Raw genomic sequence first — 17,160 nt, forward strand, 5'->3', positions numbered from 1 at the left:
TATACGAGCATGTTATATCAACTGAGTCAGAATATATTAATGGAAGTAGGTACATATAATGTATTAGCTACATAATATATTCTTATATAATTGACAGGTGCATGTATAATAAGCTTTGAGTTGAAGGTTTGTAAAGGACACGTTAATAGTTCCGGCTAGTGACCAAGACAGGGGCTCGTGGTAAAGTAATAGCCATATCTGTTGATGAAAAAGTAAATTAGCGAGCACAAATTTTTACGTGTCTCGGAAGGCACGTTAAATGGTATGTCTAAGCTGTCATTCGAATATCTTCAGCATTCGTTACGGCTATTTAGAAGACAGAAAGCCTGACAACCAGTTTTCACAAGGGGAATCGTGTTACCAGGGTAACATGGGTTGAGGAGGTCAGATAGGCCAATCGCTCCATGTAAAATACCTATACTCAGCTGCATCCGTGTAGACTAGAAGCCAATGACGATAGTGACGAAACCATCTCAACTATGCGGATCCTGACATGACAACTACATCTTATAAATAGTGATGTAACGTTGGGAATATCGTTCGTATTATCATTGAGTGAATGAACGAATGAATGTATTCCAGTCACGTCTGTGAAGCGACGAAATATTAAACGTACGATCTGATATGGAGTGAGGAGTATCCGGGAAACTGTAGTGTTTATAAGTTTGAGGTAAATGTGTTGAGAAAATGTTTTGATGTGTCGGTTCATGACGATGAAGGTTCATCTACAGGAACGATAAAAAGCCATATGAGCACGAAAAATGGATTTTTAAATAATTGCGCATTATTTTAGGCATTAAATTAAAGCAGGAAGTACGCAACTTCTAGTTAGTCAGGAGTTTTCATTTTCTACAGTCCATACTGTTGAAAGATTCAGATTCTATCATCCACCGAAGGGGTGATTTTTCGTAAGAAATAATCATTAAAATATTTACGGGGTTTTTGAAAGAAACAAATAAAAAGTTGGGTCATCTTTCTAACATACGTTTTAGCCAAACGACGTCCACTACTGGACAAGGGCTTCACCCAAGATTCACCACATTTGCCATATTTTCATATCCCTAACATACATCCCACTGAAATTGTAATCCCGCAAAAATTCTTAAGAAAAATTCCTAGTACGTGTTTGTCCAAGATTTTTTGCGCTACCCATGGCAAGTAATTTGCGTTTTTTGCCTATTAAGCCTAGAAGTGAAAGTCATCCTGCTGCTCAATGACGAATCAGCCTTGTGTCGGGTTGGAGGCTGTGCTAATTCGTCACACTGACTATCTGAAGCTATTTTTATGTCTCGATCATGGTTTCAGCTTCCTTTGATTTCATTGTTATTTGAGAAGGCGTGAGTTGCAATTTTTTTTTGTTTATTGATTAGGTTTTGAGAAGGTGTTAAGTATGCGTGTAATGATATGTATGTGACAATTTCTTCCTTAAATATACCTAATTTTTTCATTAATTTTTTTAACTACCTATCAGTTATAAGTTATTTAATTTTTCGAATCCTATGTTTTATGAACAGATTTATTTTTAGTCCCCAGTGAGTCTTTAAGTGAGTTCGTTTTTTGTGACTTTCTGTTTTGTGAGAAGCCAGACCGATTAGATCTGTCGCATGCGGAAAATGTGGTACCTAAATATCAATATACTATAAAATAATACTACATTATTTATATTCTAATAATCACTCATTTACCTAGGTAAATTATTTCCACGGAGTGTGACCACTAATGGCTCCTGTAGCGACTTAATGACAAAATATACTATTAAACTTATTTATATAAGCACTAAGTATTAGGTACCTTGACTACCTTGTCATATATGACGGACAATTCATTAGTTTTCTCATTGTAAATTAATTATTAGTAGGAAATTAGTTCCGTGACAACCTCTTGGGTCCTTTTGTAATTGAACCTATCCTATCTTACCAATGTAATACTACATATAATGATTCTTATAAACAAAATGTGACACAATGTACGTTGTAGACATAAAAAAATTATTGAAATCGTATATTGTATTATATTGTAAAGACAGTGAAATCATACTTCTATATTATAAAGCTGAATAGTTTATTTGGACGCGATTATCTCAGGAACTACTAGAACGATTTGAAAAACGTTTTTAGTGTTAGATAGCCCATTTATCTAGAAAGGTTATAGGTTACCTTTTGTGTGGTTGCGCAGAGCACTTCCGGGGGAAACCGCTGGTGGAAACTAAGCTATGAATAATCCTTGTCTCTTATTTATAAATCTCACTTGATATTATTCATTGATGTTTCTCAATGAAGCAATTACATCTAATTATTTTATGTTACAATTCTATTAAACATTATTATAATAGTTTTGTTGCTACATCATTTGTATTGTGGTCAATAAAACATTTAATTGCCTTGTATATTTCCTATATAATACTCTTATTGATTACACATTGTATTTTATTGGAAATTATTATTGAAGAGGAAACGCTTATCATAGTAAATTATTCATTATTCAAGTAATAATATATTAAGCTATTTAAATTGTATAAAAAACCATATCTAAATCAGCCTCGAATTATATTTATTCCTAAAATAAATTAAGTATATGGCTACTACAACACACCTATTTTTTTAAAGACTTTTCCTACATCTAAGTTTTTGAAATATGGCCATAAATTCATTATCTATTACGAAATACACAATTATAATGTTATGTTTATGCATAATTGCCAAATTGCACACGCTAACTTTAACTTAATAAGATTCCTACACAGGTAATCAAACCGCAGCATACACTCGGTGATTCTGTCAGTCAGATCAGTCAAATGATCATCTGAGCAACCTGCACTGATTAGTCGAGTTGAGTGCTCATATCGGTCACTGGGTGCAAGGAATGTGGTCATAATATCAAGTGTATTAACTATGTTATTATCACGCTTCAACACCGATGACTACGTTTATATCACGTTGATATTATTTAATAGGCAATTTTGACTCTGTTTTAACCACCATCGTAACTTATAATATAATGCATTAATTCTATGGAATTTATCTATACTACTTTAATAAAAAGTTATCATTTTTGTATTTATTTGTACTACGGTTTGTGCCCTAAAGGCTTCAAAACTACAGACACCGTTGGGAAGCTACTATCTCCGGCTAGCTATAGGCTGTATTTCAACGAGGTACGTTAAGTAAGTAGTTTCCACGGGACGTACGTGACACCGCGTGAAACAGCCTACTAGACAGAGCACTGCTGTTTTTTTTTTCTTAGCCCTTATTGTCCCACTGCTGGGCAGAGGCCTCCCCATTTTGTCTCCACACCTCTCGATCCTTAGAGTGCTCCCACCAGTCAGGGTTGTAGGCGTCCAGATCGTCACGCCACCTCTTCCGGGGCCTACCACGTCTGCGGTGGCCATCCTGTGGTATCCACTGAGCAACAAAGACACACACACTGTTGTATCACGATTTAATTCAGAGTAAAATGAATTCTGTCCCAAGGACGAGACCAAACTCAGCCAGAACAAGTTTTGACATATAAAACTCGATATGCAAATCGATAAGAAATAAAAACAATTGATAGTATCGAGATGAAATCGATAAAATATTTCTACTATTGTCGTACTTCCGCGTTCGAGTCACGAATTCGTGAGCTGCTGTGAACTTTTTGTGATCGTTTTTTGTTGATCTTTCTATGTTGAAAAAAACTTGGTACGATTTTTCTCGAAGGATCATCGTATGGTAGATTTTACTGCTTGATTCCCAAGATAATCACATTTGTTACTAAATAAAAGTTTAGTAGGTATGTAGGTATATGTAAAGTAACATGAGGAATAACAAAGCAGTGTAACCATACATTCTCATAGGTTTTAAGTTGGAATAACATTACCTACTCCGTCATAAATTAGGAAGGACGTGGGACTGGGAGGGATCGAATATAAACAAAATTTCGAGTAGGTATTCAGTATTCAGGAAAAACATTAAGAAGTAGTCCTTTTTACAGTGCACGATTTTCTTTCATATTTAATAGGCAATACTATACACTACAATAATAAAATGTTTCTTTTATGGAACCTAAAGAAAAACATGAATAACACGGGACTCTAAAAAAACATCTAATTCGTATGCATGTACAAGACCCGCTGAGTACTAAAACCGGATTTATTTTTATGATCGCAATTGGTAAGATTGTCACGAACAGAATGCAGGATATGGATCAAACGGATTATTATTACGGAACTAAGATTATTATCTAACTTACTTATATTAAAATTAGTTTATATCAGACATCCTACTTTGTATAAGTTAAAAACAGGAGCAAAAAATATGTAAGTAAGACCTACCTACTAACGCCTACTTATCTCGCCTCATGTTATGTCCTTGGGCGAGTAAGGCTGAAGGTAAAAAATGATTTATCCGAATAAGAAACAAAACTGGTTAATGAACATTATTTTTTAGCTAATAATTTCAATCAATCAAATTGCTCTAGAGTCCAGTCCACGAGTAAGAGATGCTTAAGAATCAAACAGTTTCAAGTACCGGTCTACCATAGCTATAAAATCTCCAATAATTAAAATCTCTTTGAATATTGAAATCTAAACTAATTAAATTCATTACAAAAACCTTGATAGATTTATCAGAAGTAATTAAACGAGCGAATAATTACTCAGATAGCTAGCGATTCTACAAAATAAAGAAAAAACAAATGAGCATCGCATACCAACCAATTTCTGCGTATAATAGACTAGATGTTTTCCCGCGGTTTCACCCGTGTCCCGTGGGAACTACTGCCTGTACCGGCATAAAGTATAGCCTATGTTACTCGGGAAGAGAGTAGCTTTCCAACAGTGAAAGAATTTGTAAAATCGGTCAAATCGTTTTTGAGTTTATCTATAACAAACAAAAATACAATATTTTCCACTTCATCATATTAGTAATTTGGTATAGAAAAATACCACACATTCCGATATCCATCTTAACACCGATGATTGCTGTGATAACGAGGGTTTACAAGAAAAAGCTATTATTTCATAGTTATTACATAAGGCCTAATAAAACAGTATCATTCTTGCATTATCACGTAACTATGTCGAGGGCGATCCGGCTGATAAGGACCGTGGTACACACATAGTTTGTACCACACTGTACAGTTGTACAGAAGTACAACTTCATGTAGAAAACTAGCACATACATAGAGGGTGGATGATGTCATCTGTCTATACGTTTCAAAATTTTCTACGGTTCCACTCTATTCGGAGACGGCAGCTAGGTTTCAGTTTTTTTATATGAAACGACTGTCTATCTGACTTTTGAAAATTGGCGAGTAGACACTGCACATATATTTACCGATGTAAATCTCTTAAAAAATGGGGGTTTAGCAACTTGTATTACTCTTTGGTCCCTGAGTAACCTGTTGGGTCTAATTTTAAATAATTCGTGAAAACTTTGTATTCTGAACTTGTTAAGTATGCTTAATTAAAGTTTAGCTACTTGGTAGTGAACAAAGAGGTCATAAAGCAACTTTTACTTCTGGTTTGAAGAGAGAGAGTTGGGGCACAAGAATCATTACAAGAAGTTGAGACTTGGCTTGGTTCATTTCTTGGATAGAAAATTACATAGTTAAAAACTGCGACTGATATCTGCCTGACTATATCACCAATAGGGTTATTTGTTTGTTGCCTGCGTTTTCACTTAAGTATTAAGGATGTTTCTGCACTTATCTTTATAAAAAGAAGCCCAGAAATATTTTTGGGACTCGGATCAAATCGATAAGGTAATATTTTTTACTGTCGTCAATTAATTTGATTGTTATCGTCAATAATATGTCATCAATTCTATGTATATTATCAATTATAGTTTTGTAGTAACACAGCAAGCCTTCTACACTATAACTACATTGCGTGAAACCTTCACGGCAGACAATGGATGGGTCTGAAACATTATTAGGTTACGTCCACCGGTGACTGACATAACGGATGAACACACATGCAATATGTTATTACCTACTTATTACTGTTCGTGATCATGGTAACGTTTTGTTCAGGTATGAATATGATTTCGATTTATGCAATTTCTTTCTGCTATCACTTAGTTTAAAGATCCTCTAGCTGAGGATGAGATAAGTATAATTTTAGGGGAGCTGAGTCCCCTCAAAGAGTAGTCACCAAACTCTGCGGGCTCAGAATTGAGAGAGGAGAGAAGGTAAAAGGAAGAACAACCGAACAAAAATTAAGAACGGGGGCACATAAAGGGTTCGAGAAGGAATACAGAGTGGTTTTACTCAGAAGAAGTTTGACAGTTTTCCCGGGTCACCTACAGTGGGAAGATGACTTCCCATTTCAAAAGGGGACCATTAATTCGATAGTGAACTAATGATAAATAGAGCAAGGCTGGACCAAGATCCTCAGGAGGGCGCTGGAAGATATAAGCTCTTTCTAAAAAATGATGAATCAGCATCGGTAATATGTATTTGCGTGTTACAGTCTGGATACGGATGATTGACTATGAGTAACACATCAAGGTCTTGGCATAAGATTAGCACAGTCCTGCTTCTTAAATTAATGTCCGCTGAGAGTATATCTTGAAGAATTTCAATGTTCTTAATCACCTGCTCATTATTATATCGGTCTAATTTATTTCAAGCAAAAAGGCTTACAGTTAATTAAATGTACTGAGATATATTAATTCGTATTATTAACGATAAACAACGCGTGCCAACAAATAGCATTAAATAGAGACATGAAAATGATTTATTTTGAATAGAAATCCGCCCATACACAAGTATCTTGTCACGACTGAGGCTCAAACTTGCCTATCACCACTCACAATCTATGGTGACGTGTGTTCATATTTGGGTGGACTATACACTGCCACAGGACTCGCTCGTGTGCACGAAATGACCGCAGCAACTCAAGTGGATACACAACAGAGCTAGTTCATGGACACATTAGCGTTTGTGTGTAATATAACAATTCACATTTGTAATTAAGTACAAAAAATTAGGAAATTGAAAATGGAAATTATGCATCAGTTTTAAAAATGATGAAGCAATATTTATTGAGCCTGCAGCTCAAAATTTCAATAATAGCCCATTGAAATGTCACTGATTTTTAGCTATGTACATCAAATATTACAAAAGGTATAATAAGGTTCTTATATTGGACACTACGTATAAAGCTAGGCTCTTCATCCTTTACTGTTTACAACATTATCCTACAGGGCCTCAGTCCCTTTCAAAAAGTATGCAGTCTTTCGTGACGTCCCTTGCAATTTCACGCTGCATCCCTGTGGTAGTGTGTGATCCACATTACCTAGGTACCTATAGGTACCGAAGTAGATAGGGCAGTACAGCCGGGGGCTGGTCACGAATGCACTATTTCCTTATTCGAGTGCACGTTGCAATTGTTTCTCTTTTGTTCTGCAGTCGAGCAAGCTTGATCGATCAATTTGAGAGGTGTGGTGGTTTTTAGTCACGGTTTTCATGTTTTGGTTTAGGAGTTGAAGATAGTTTTGGATTTGTTTAAAAAACTTGGGTAATTTCGAAAAAAAAAAAAATTTCAATAGGGAGTTTATGTGATTTACTAGGAGGTCAAAGTGTTAATAAGTTTTAGAGTATATTGTACATTGGCTTCTTGAACTCTTAAGAGGACGAATTGGAATTTTTGGCGCCAAGGATCTCAATTTTTCTCAGTAAATACAAAACGGATCAAAATACAACTTGGTTACCTGAAAGTTCATGATATAAACCTTATTTTGTTAGACGTCAAAACATGATTAGGTAACTTTTATAACAGAGAAAAATATATCAAACATACCTCTTTTTAAAAAGAGATTCACATATTATGGGCAAACGGGACCGATTTACGCCTCTTAACTTTTTTAGTAGTTGAGTATATACATACTCTTTAAAATTGTAGAAGGAATTTTTATCAAATTATCATTTCTAAATAATAAAATTACAAAACCATTTTGTCGCTTACGACTATTAGTTATAAGCTAGCGCGCGTATTGTTATCCTCGCCCCGCTCAGACGCTCCCCCCCCCTTTGACCCCTTTTGGCGCCTTAGATGCGCGTGCCGGTTATGGAATTATTGTTGACCAATTCGTCGCCTTAAGGTTGATACTTCGCAGGCATCTTGGCTTCGACATTATATTTTTTTATGTTTTCACATTTCCTTATTAAATGCGTATTTTAATTACTCCAAGTACAAAACAAAGTCACTCAAGTACACAAGTGTCACTCATATATCTTACAAAAAAAAACAATTAACTTCCTCTTACAAAATAAATCAGGTAGCAATTACGTTCACATTAGATAAATCGATCCCTGTAATAACAATGCAATATATCAGAATCGATCGACTTCCGCACACGACAATCTATCGAGGTCGACAATCGTTCTTGACCGTTTCATTAGTAAGTGCAAAACTATGAACTACTGCAATACTTCAGAACTATGAAGGGGATTTGATACCTACAATTATATCTTGAGACTACTGGTTGGTATTAGTAACACAGAGGAAAATAAAAAGGATCATTCATTTTCTCAAAAAAAAAAAAAAATAGTCTAATTGACCATGACTTCCTTAAGCATGATGTTCATCACCATCATAATCATCACTTCATCAGCCTTTTTATCGTCCCACCGCTGGGCACAGGCCTCCTCTCACACGGAGAAGGATTGAGCGTTAATAACCACGCTTGCTCACTGTGGGCTGGCGATTACAGACTTTATAGTTCCGGTTCATAAGTACCTACTAGGTCTAATTTTAAGCATAATTTATTTGGAAAAAATCTATAAATCTTTAACATGACGACCACCTTTTAGAAATTGGTTCACATCAGCCTTTTAAATTCTCTCTGTATTTTCAAATACAATTTGTCAGCTGTCTCTTTATTTGTTTCAACGTGACTCTGTAAATACGATCATGTCTACAATGAGTATGGTTGAAAGGTTTTAGGCGAAATATAACGTTAGAGAAATACGTATTTGATGGAAATACGTACAAGTACAATATAGTACGTATATTTATAAGCAATTGGTACTTACTTAAACGCGATACCATAAAAGTATGTGTACGAATAGCACAGTTCAAAAACCTTTAAGTAGTATGTTTGGCAAAAATGAAATCGGATCACTTTAACTTATGAAAATAAATCTCTTAAAAATTTAATGAAAATCCGTCCATTTTCATCTGAATTAAATTGCACTGTATACTCTGGTGTAATAAACGCAAGAGCAACCTTTGCAATCAGTGTCAATGACCCTTTAGTAAACAAACATACGATCATCTGCATTATGTAACTCACAATGTAAACTTGTTTATGTATGCTAAAAAAGAAAGCTGTTTTCGACATAGCAACTGCATTCAACTCTTGAGAGTTCATTGTGTTGTTATTGCATAAATACTTGTGACTGAGATCAATATTCGACTTATGGAATCTGCCATCAGAATTTACCAATATATGTAGTTCCTGAAATCAGCAAACTGAATGTATAGTCTTCTAGTGGACCTCTCATTTGGCTATAGGATCGGCGACTTCCAGACATCTAATAAAGTTTACGAGATAAATAAATAAATAAGTTTTGCAATTCTGTAACTATTGCTGAAAATATTCATCAGAGTCCATTTTGCATTAAAAAGAAGAGGCACGACTATCCAGACATCCTATCCTTCCTGAGAAATATATCAATACTTGTACCTTCAAGGACTTTTTATATTATGACAAAAAGAAATCTTTATTCCATTTACACAGGACTACTCCTGAACTTGTTGTTGCGTGAAATATCTAACATGAAACGGGTCAAAGATTATGTGAGGTCTTGTGATAGCCAGGTGTCGATAACAGCGATGGTATAACTTATGGCATGAGTTATTCGAACTGTCATTGAAAGGAAAATACCGAGTGAAGGATGTTACGTGAATAGTAAAATGGTTTATTTGATAGATTTCAGTAGTATGTTTCTGATGTAAGTGCCACGGGACTGTAGAGTCCCACTTTTTTGAAAGGCCTACAAGGATATGAACCCGATTCGCTGAAGCCCTTTTGTATCATTAATGAAGTGGTAAAATTAGTATGTTAATCGCTACAGTTTTTATTGGACACATGTACTTAAACATTCCTCTTCAATCTACCTACTATCTACTGGTCAGAACCACGTGAAGATGTGTGCAGCAGACAGTGATGTGTGCAGCAGATTTTGAAGCTATCGTGAACAGGTAGACTTTGTTTTATAATTCCTTTTTCAAGTGACACAAAATAACAGAAAAAGGCCTATTCATTGGAAAAACAATACAATGCAACATTTAACTATTTATAAGTACCAAACCAGTTTTTACCGGATAGGTGTCTTGCGGTTACCCGATCAAGGACGGAGTGCGTAGGCAAAGTTACACTTAATATGTAAATCCAATCTTAGTTTTATGTTAATTAATCGTTAATAGTGTCACACGATTTGGTAAATCGTTAGTTTTTAGCTTCCGCATTTTTTTTTTACAATAAAATACCTACGCATTGGTTTTTTGGTGATTCATTTAATATGTTAATGCTATGTCAAATACCTACTCATTAAAAAAAAATTTAGGTTATGTTGTCACATGTGCCTCCCGTAAAATGGAGGAACTTGTTAAGCCAAGATAGTATGGTATGCATGGACCGACCACGCGTGCTTAACTTTATGATCGATCTACTTGGTTAATGATTTATTTAAATCTCGTCTTTAGAAAAACCAGCAATTTAAAGTAACCTACTTAAATCTAAAAATAAATAAAGGATCTAAAGCTGGTATTATGGTAATCAATATCATTAGGTTACGGATTTGTCTAGACACGTGCTTTGATTACAGAGGGGAACACGATTGTGCCATCAATTACTAACTGGTGTTGTTCCCTTTTTTATGTCCTTTAGTGTAGGTACACATTGGTTTTCCCTTTTTAATGTCCTTTAGTGTACATTGGTAGTTACGTTTTTTCTGGCCTTTAGTGTATGTGGAATTGATTCAGTTACGTCCTATTTATTTTGTTTTTAAATTAGAACCATCTGTCTATATGCATACTTCGACAATTTGTCATAATCTGTCTTTTTCCAATTATGTAGGGGTTTAGACCACTGGCTTTCTTGCATATTTCGATACTTGATGTTAAAAGAAGAAGATGGCGGGCAGAGGATGGATGAGGGCTGTCCATGACCGGGATAGTTGGGGTTCCTTGGTGTCCACCAACGTTTACCAATGGATGGCAATTGCCTGATGTGATGATGATGATGTTTATCTATAACTAATTGCAAAAAAAAGCAGTTGCTACTGAAATTCCCAACTGATGTTTTCCCAGTAATGACATCAACACCTTTAAATTATAAACAGCAAATCATGCACTAATAGGTACATCACCAATAAGAGCTCTACAAAAATTCCACGAAGGAATAAATTAATTCTCAATTTATTGAACTGAATGAGAAGCTCGGAAGTTTTTGTTGTACCTACTTACAATGCGTCATTTGTCTTGTCATAATACCTAATGCAGACCTCAAGATAAAGTTGCTTATAGGTTTATAAAAAACTAGCTGTTTTCCTGCAGTCTCACCCGCGTCCCTGGGGAATTTGTGCCCGTACCTAGATAAGATATAGCCTATGTCACTCGGGGATAGTGCAGTCTTCCAATAGTGAAAGAATGTTTTAAATCTGTTATGTAGTTTCGGTGCTTTTAGGGTACAAAAAAAGTTATCACTTTATCACGTACCTAAGCATAGATATACATACATTTACATAAAGAATACAAGACCAATAAAACAAAGGCTAACCATGAACTTCGAATGTACAAATTAGTGAAAGGGATGGGTGCTGTTATGCAATAAAGAATAAATATTTTAAAGTATTATTCAATATACTAAATGTAAAAGTCTGTAATTAAGAAAAAAAAACAGTAAAAGTCCATAATCGGAAATTACTTGACCGATTTCTCTACACTTTAAGTTAATAACAAACCGAAATTGAATTGAAAAATGTGTATCTAAGTATTTTATGTAAATGTAAGCAATAGCGCGAATCTATTTAAATAAAATGCGATAATCCTTAATTTCCAAAAATAGCTATCTAAATTTTTGAATTCAAGAAATAAATAGTTAACAAAAAATATAGGTAGTTATGTAAATTGTGCCACAAGAAATGTAGGTTTATTTTTATATCGTAGTTAAAGCATTGTTGAAGGTAAAACTTGGATAATGCAGTCATAACATGTCATGTCTTCATGTTTTTAGGCTAAGGGCGCATAGACGTAATTACTCTAAATAAGGCGAAGGTGATCATTATAAAACCACCTACTTATTAAAATGAATATAACTACCAATTATTGATTATTTTTAATTAAAAAAATATCTTTACAAACAATTAAAAATCATCATTACTTGTAATTCTCCTGATTTTTTACCTATTCTATTGTAATTTTTTGAATCTAGACTTTAATTATTTTAATATAAAATTAATGATTTTAATTGGACGCGCTTTAAAGGTAATTTGCATGCCGGAGGATATTATTTTACATGAAGACTGGAGTTTGAAATATATCTCCCCTGGGAACTGTAGCTGAGAAATAGTTACTTACCTTGGATTATTTACTGTTTAATAGCTCTTAATTTTAGTGCATTTATTTGTCTTTCAACATATTATTTATATTTTTAAATATTAGATTACAAAAAAATAAAAAAAAAACATTTAAAAATATAAAAAATAGATGGCCACCGATATCGGGCACAGGGTCCAAGGTACCAGTGGTTAGGGTCCCAGAGACAGAAACCTCCTCACAATACGCGCCGTATCAAGGAGAACTGCCTTCTGAATCAATCCCTTGATCCAGCCGCCCAACGAGAGCCTCCTGAGGTGTTGGTCGCTAATGGCTCTTAATTAATTATTATAAGTTTAGAATTATGAGTGTTTTGTTTTTTATTTTAAATAAATAATGAATATATCTCACTTACTTTTCTAATCAATATTATACCGATACCTTTGACTTAAATGATTTATTTACAGTAGTGTCTTAAATATTATATTATATAGCTTTTAAAGATTGTTTTATTTTTTATGCCGATGTATTTCTTACTACAATGGATAAGAATTCCAATATTATTAATAACATAATACATATATCATGACTTCAAGTTTTTGCATATATGTATAATATTGTAGTTGATTTATTCAACTTGCATTAATATCAGGTTTATTATTTTTATGATTATTTTTTATGATTATTGTAATTGCAAATTAACGTCACCTTAGAACATATTATTGCATATATTTTTTATAAAAAACTGCATTTTTTTGAAAAAAAACTTAATTTGTCATAATTTATGCAGTTTTCAATGTTTTATAATTAAAATTATCTCATACGGAAACATTTCAATGAAATCTAAAAATAATGTAGTTAGGTATACGCCTATTATTATTTAATTTTGAGACATTCTAGCCGATAATAAAAAGTGCATTATCCTTGAAAAACTTAAAAAAATAACAAAATGCTTTCATATTTTTTAAATAAATTCTTGCTGCGTTATTGCGTAAAGCCGTCCGTTAGAATGACTTTGTTACGGATATTGACCTGCAAGCCTAGCCAGCTGTGTATGGACAACAAGCCTTTTACTATCCCTTATTGGATAGACGGACGGATAAATGTTGTTAATCCTAGCTATAGTTGTGTAAATATCACAATTTTAATGAAAATATTTTTCTTTCTTTTTGCCAGTTTATTTCGCATTTTTGGTATATCAACATATTTTTTTTCGTGGTTATGGTATATCTAATGTTTTGATCTGGATACCTACATGAATGGTCTTATGATAATTTTATAGTTCTCATGATCTCTTGGTTATTAATGTATCCATGATGAAATATTTTATTTTATCAGTGGTCAAGTTTTCTCGAACTCATTTTACATCTAATCCGTCTCATTGTAGGGGTGACCGACATATTACTTTCGTATTTATAACATAACATGCGTAGAAAAAACAATTGCTATCTGACCTTGATGCTTAAACTTTTTTGGTTATTTCTTAGTTACATAATATTACTTAATATTTTATCTAAGCACGCAAGTAATATATAGTTAACGAACGAGCTAAATGGTAATTAAAAAGGTGCTTGGGTCATATTTTACGTTTAAAATATTAAGTATGTTTTAAGCAATATAAAAAATCTTAGGGCTTACACTTATTCGACACATATCGAAGTTTTAAAAAATAAACAATAATATTTATTTTTTGACATTACATATTAACGATAAATATCAAAAACTATCCTAGTAAAACAAACAACTAAAAAGCGTCAAAAAATTCGTCCCCATCGCTGTCAACTGGGAGCGTGCCCAAGAGGCTGGCAGCATTACCTCGTTGGACATTAATTGACAGTTGTTATTATAATTGAATAAAAATAACTTTTTTCATTTCCCTACACAATCTTAGATTAGTTTTTGTGTCTCAGTAGCGAAGAGCCTAAAATCTACGCTACACTATAATAGGCAATTGATCTACATTCATACATACCAAGACTAGCTAAAAGCTACCCAACCCACGTTACTTTAAAAGTTCTTCCTGGTATGCATAAATTACAGTTATTTACGACTTTTGAACAGAATAATATCATCATCATGCTGAAGTAATATGCATAGTTTTGTTACAAAAAGTAAAATAAAAATATATAAATTAAATAAGATACGATTTACTATGTGAATGACCTTATTTTAAAATGAACGAGAAAAATATTGAGCAGAAGTTTTGCTCATAGATCGCAGCTCTATAAAATGACTAGCCCCTTACCGAGGATTTACTTGAATTTTAAATAAATTGATACTTTTTTTATTTTTGGTCTAATCGTATTTATGAAAATAGTATTGATTTTACTGTTATTTTTTTAAGTAGGAATATATTTTTTTAATGTTACTTGATAGCTCAAAAATGAAACGAGAAAATGTACCGTTCCCTCAGGATATATTTTTTATTTCGAATTCCTTGATAATATTTTTTGATTCTTCTTATAAATATTTTTTTTCGTTATGAATATGCGTCAGCAAAGACGTAGACTATAGATAGTTAACTCTAGTTATAAGGCTATAAATTAAAATTAACAACCTCTTAACACAGCCATTGTTTTACGAAGCTAAAAAAATATTAAAAGCTGTTAATTAAGTCTCGTGAGTAATAAGTAAATTAGCCTGTTGTTCTAATCGTACAATTCAATGCCTTTTCTAATATTTGCATACAATATTGCAATTTGTAAGATGCAATTAAAAAATGGTTTATGATGCTGCCGCTAGGTAACAATAAAAGAAAAATATTTTCCATAAAAAAATAACAAGAAAAATATTTTTCTGCACGTTTGCTTCATCAGCTCAACATTTTATCAACTCTTTATTCAAACATGCGCACACGCAAGATATACGTACAAGAAGTCTCTAAGCATGACTTAAAAATATAATATTATGACAGTGTAAGAAATAAAGATTGTAGCCTGTTTTGGCAGATTGACGCTTGTATTATTTTTGATGATCGTGAATATCTTTTAACACCCATTTATATTTAAGATGCACAAAAACTATAATGGCTGTCAGATTACTCATCTCATCTGACATGATGTAACCTAAAACTAAAAAAGATAATTGTATATCTATTATTATAAAAAATAAGAACTTACCAAAGACTGCAAAACACTTGGAAATTGACACTTTTTCAAATAGCAACACTACGAAATACCGCCAAAATAAACGCGCGGAATTCGAAAAAAAAATGACAAACACGTTCGCTTCGAAATTTAAAATCGAACTCGACAGCTTGATTTTTTTTTACTTTTATTTTTTATTTATGATGTTCCTATACAACCTCTATGTTAACCAAATAGGTTGTAGCGGTAACATTGGCGCGTGCGCCGTGGTTTGGTGCGCGTCGACTACTAACAAGGCTGGTTTCCTTACGAACCTTGAAAGCTACTGAAAGCCCCGCCCGCCTAGCATTCTTGGTAACAATTCAATTAATCCAATGTCTTAGTAATATGGTCCTTCGTGCGGCTTTGTTCAGATAGGCAAAAAATAGGGTCGTCAATGTGATTCAGTGATCGGCCATTACAGAATCGATGTCAACTTTGCCAAGGCTGGGTTAGAGGAAAAATGGCGGGTTTTACAGAACTATGTTAAGTTTGAAGTTGTTAATTATAGGTGTTAACTAGAGGTCATTGGCTGATACTAAGTAGTTATATGAGACAATAGGGTGCCATTAATCAGTTCTAAGGTGACCCAGCTACCGGAAACTTGCGTTTAGTTCTGAATTAATTAATCTAGATATTGAACAAAGAACATAGGTATATTTTGTGCCAATTGTAGGTATTAATATTCACGTTTTAAACTTCCTGTACACCGGTATTGATAGTGCATATCGATGCAATCAATTGTGCTTTAAAAGCCTTGTCTTAGATACTTGTTTTGTAAGATAAAATATTGAATTGTAAGTCGCTGGCTGACTGAGTTTATTTACTTTGATATGGTTTTGATACCAAAGTTATAAGCTGGCCAAAGAGTGTCTTTTTAAATAGCTGTTTCCCTACGGTTTCATCCGTGTCCCCGAGGAACTTCTTCTCGGGAATAATCTACCTTCCCAACAGTGAAATAATTTTTAAAAACGCTTTAATAGTTTCGTAGTTTCGGAGCCTTGAAGGTACCTACATACAAACTGAAAAATCCACTTTATTTATTTATTTATTTAATAGTTTGTACACATAAAAACACAAAGAAGAATAAATAATAGAAACAATTGTACAAGGGCACAGCTTATCTCTAAAGAAATTTCTTCCAGCAGGCCCGTTATGGGAGAGTTAGAATAAAAGAGATAGGTACAGATAGACAGTGTTAAAAAGAAAGAAGATATAACCAATATATAATCACTAACATAAACTACTTAAATACATATATATAAATATACATACAATAAATACTATATGCATCTATGACAGAGAGGAAAGATAGTGTTCTTTCAACTTGCGTTTAAACACAGCAACAGTCTGGCAGCTCCTCACCTCAGGCGGCAACTTATTCCACAGCCGTACAGCGTGCACGGTGAAAGAATAGGAGTAGAAGTCAGTGGAGTGGGAAGGGATTTTAAGAAGGGATTTGAGATGTGTCCTGCAGGACGCATCAGGTGAGCGGAGAAAGGAGAAACG

General features: G+C 33.7%; 1 protein-coding gene across 1 annotated transcript in view; it reads right to left on the bottom strand.

Moving 5' to 3' along the window:
- The window catches only part of LOC124639407 (probable glucarate transporter), a 68,982-nt gene extending 53,115 nt beyond the window's left edge, over positions 1-15,867 (bottom strand). The window contains exon 1 of the mRNA XM_047176754.1: positions 15,646-15,867. The gene's annotated coding sequence lies outside the window, so the exon portion shown is untranslated. The remainder of the gene's footprint in view (positions 1-15,645) is intronic.
- Between the last annotated feature and the right edge of the window lie 1,293 nt (positions 15,868-17,160).

This window comes from Helicoverpa zea, chromosome 19 (genome assembly GCF_022581195.2).
Source record: "Helicoverpa zea isolate HzStark_Cry1AcR chromosome 19, ilHelZeax1.1, whole genome shotgun sequence".
Taxonomy (NCBI): domain Eukaryota; kingdom Metazoa; phylum Arthropoda; class Insecta; order Lepidoptera; family Noctuidae; genus Helicoverpa; species Helicoverpa zea.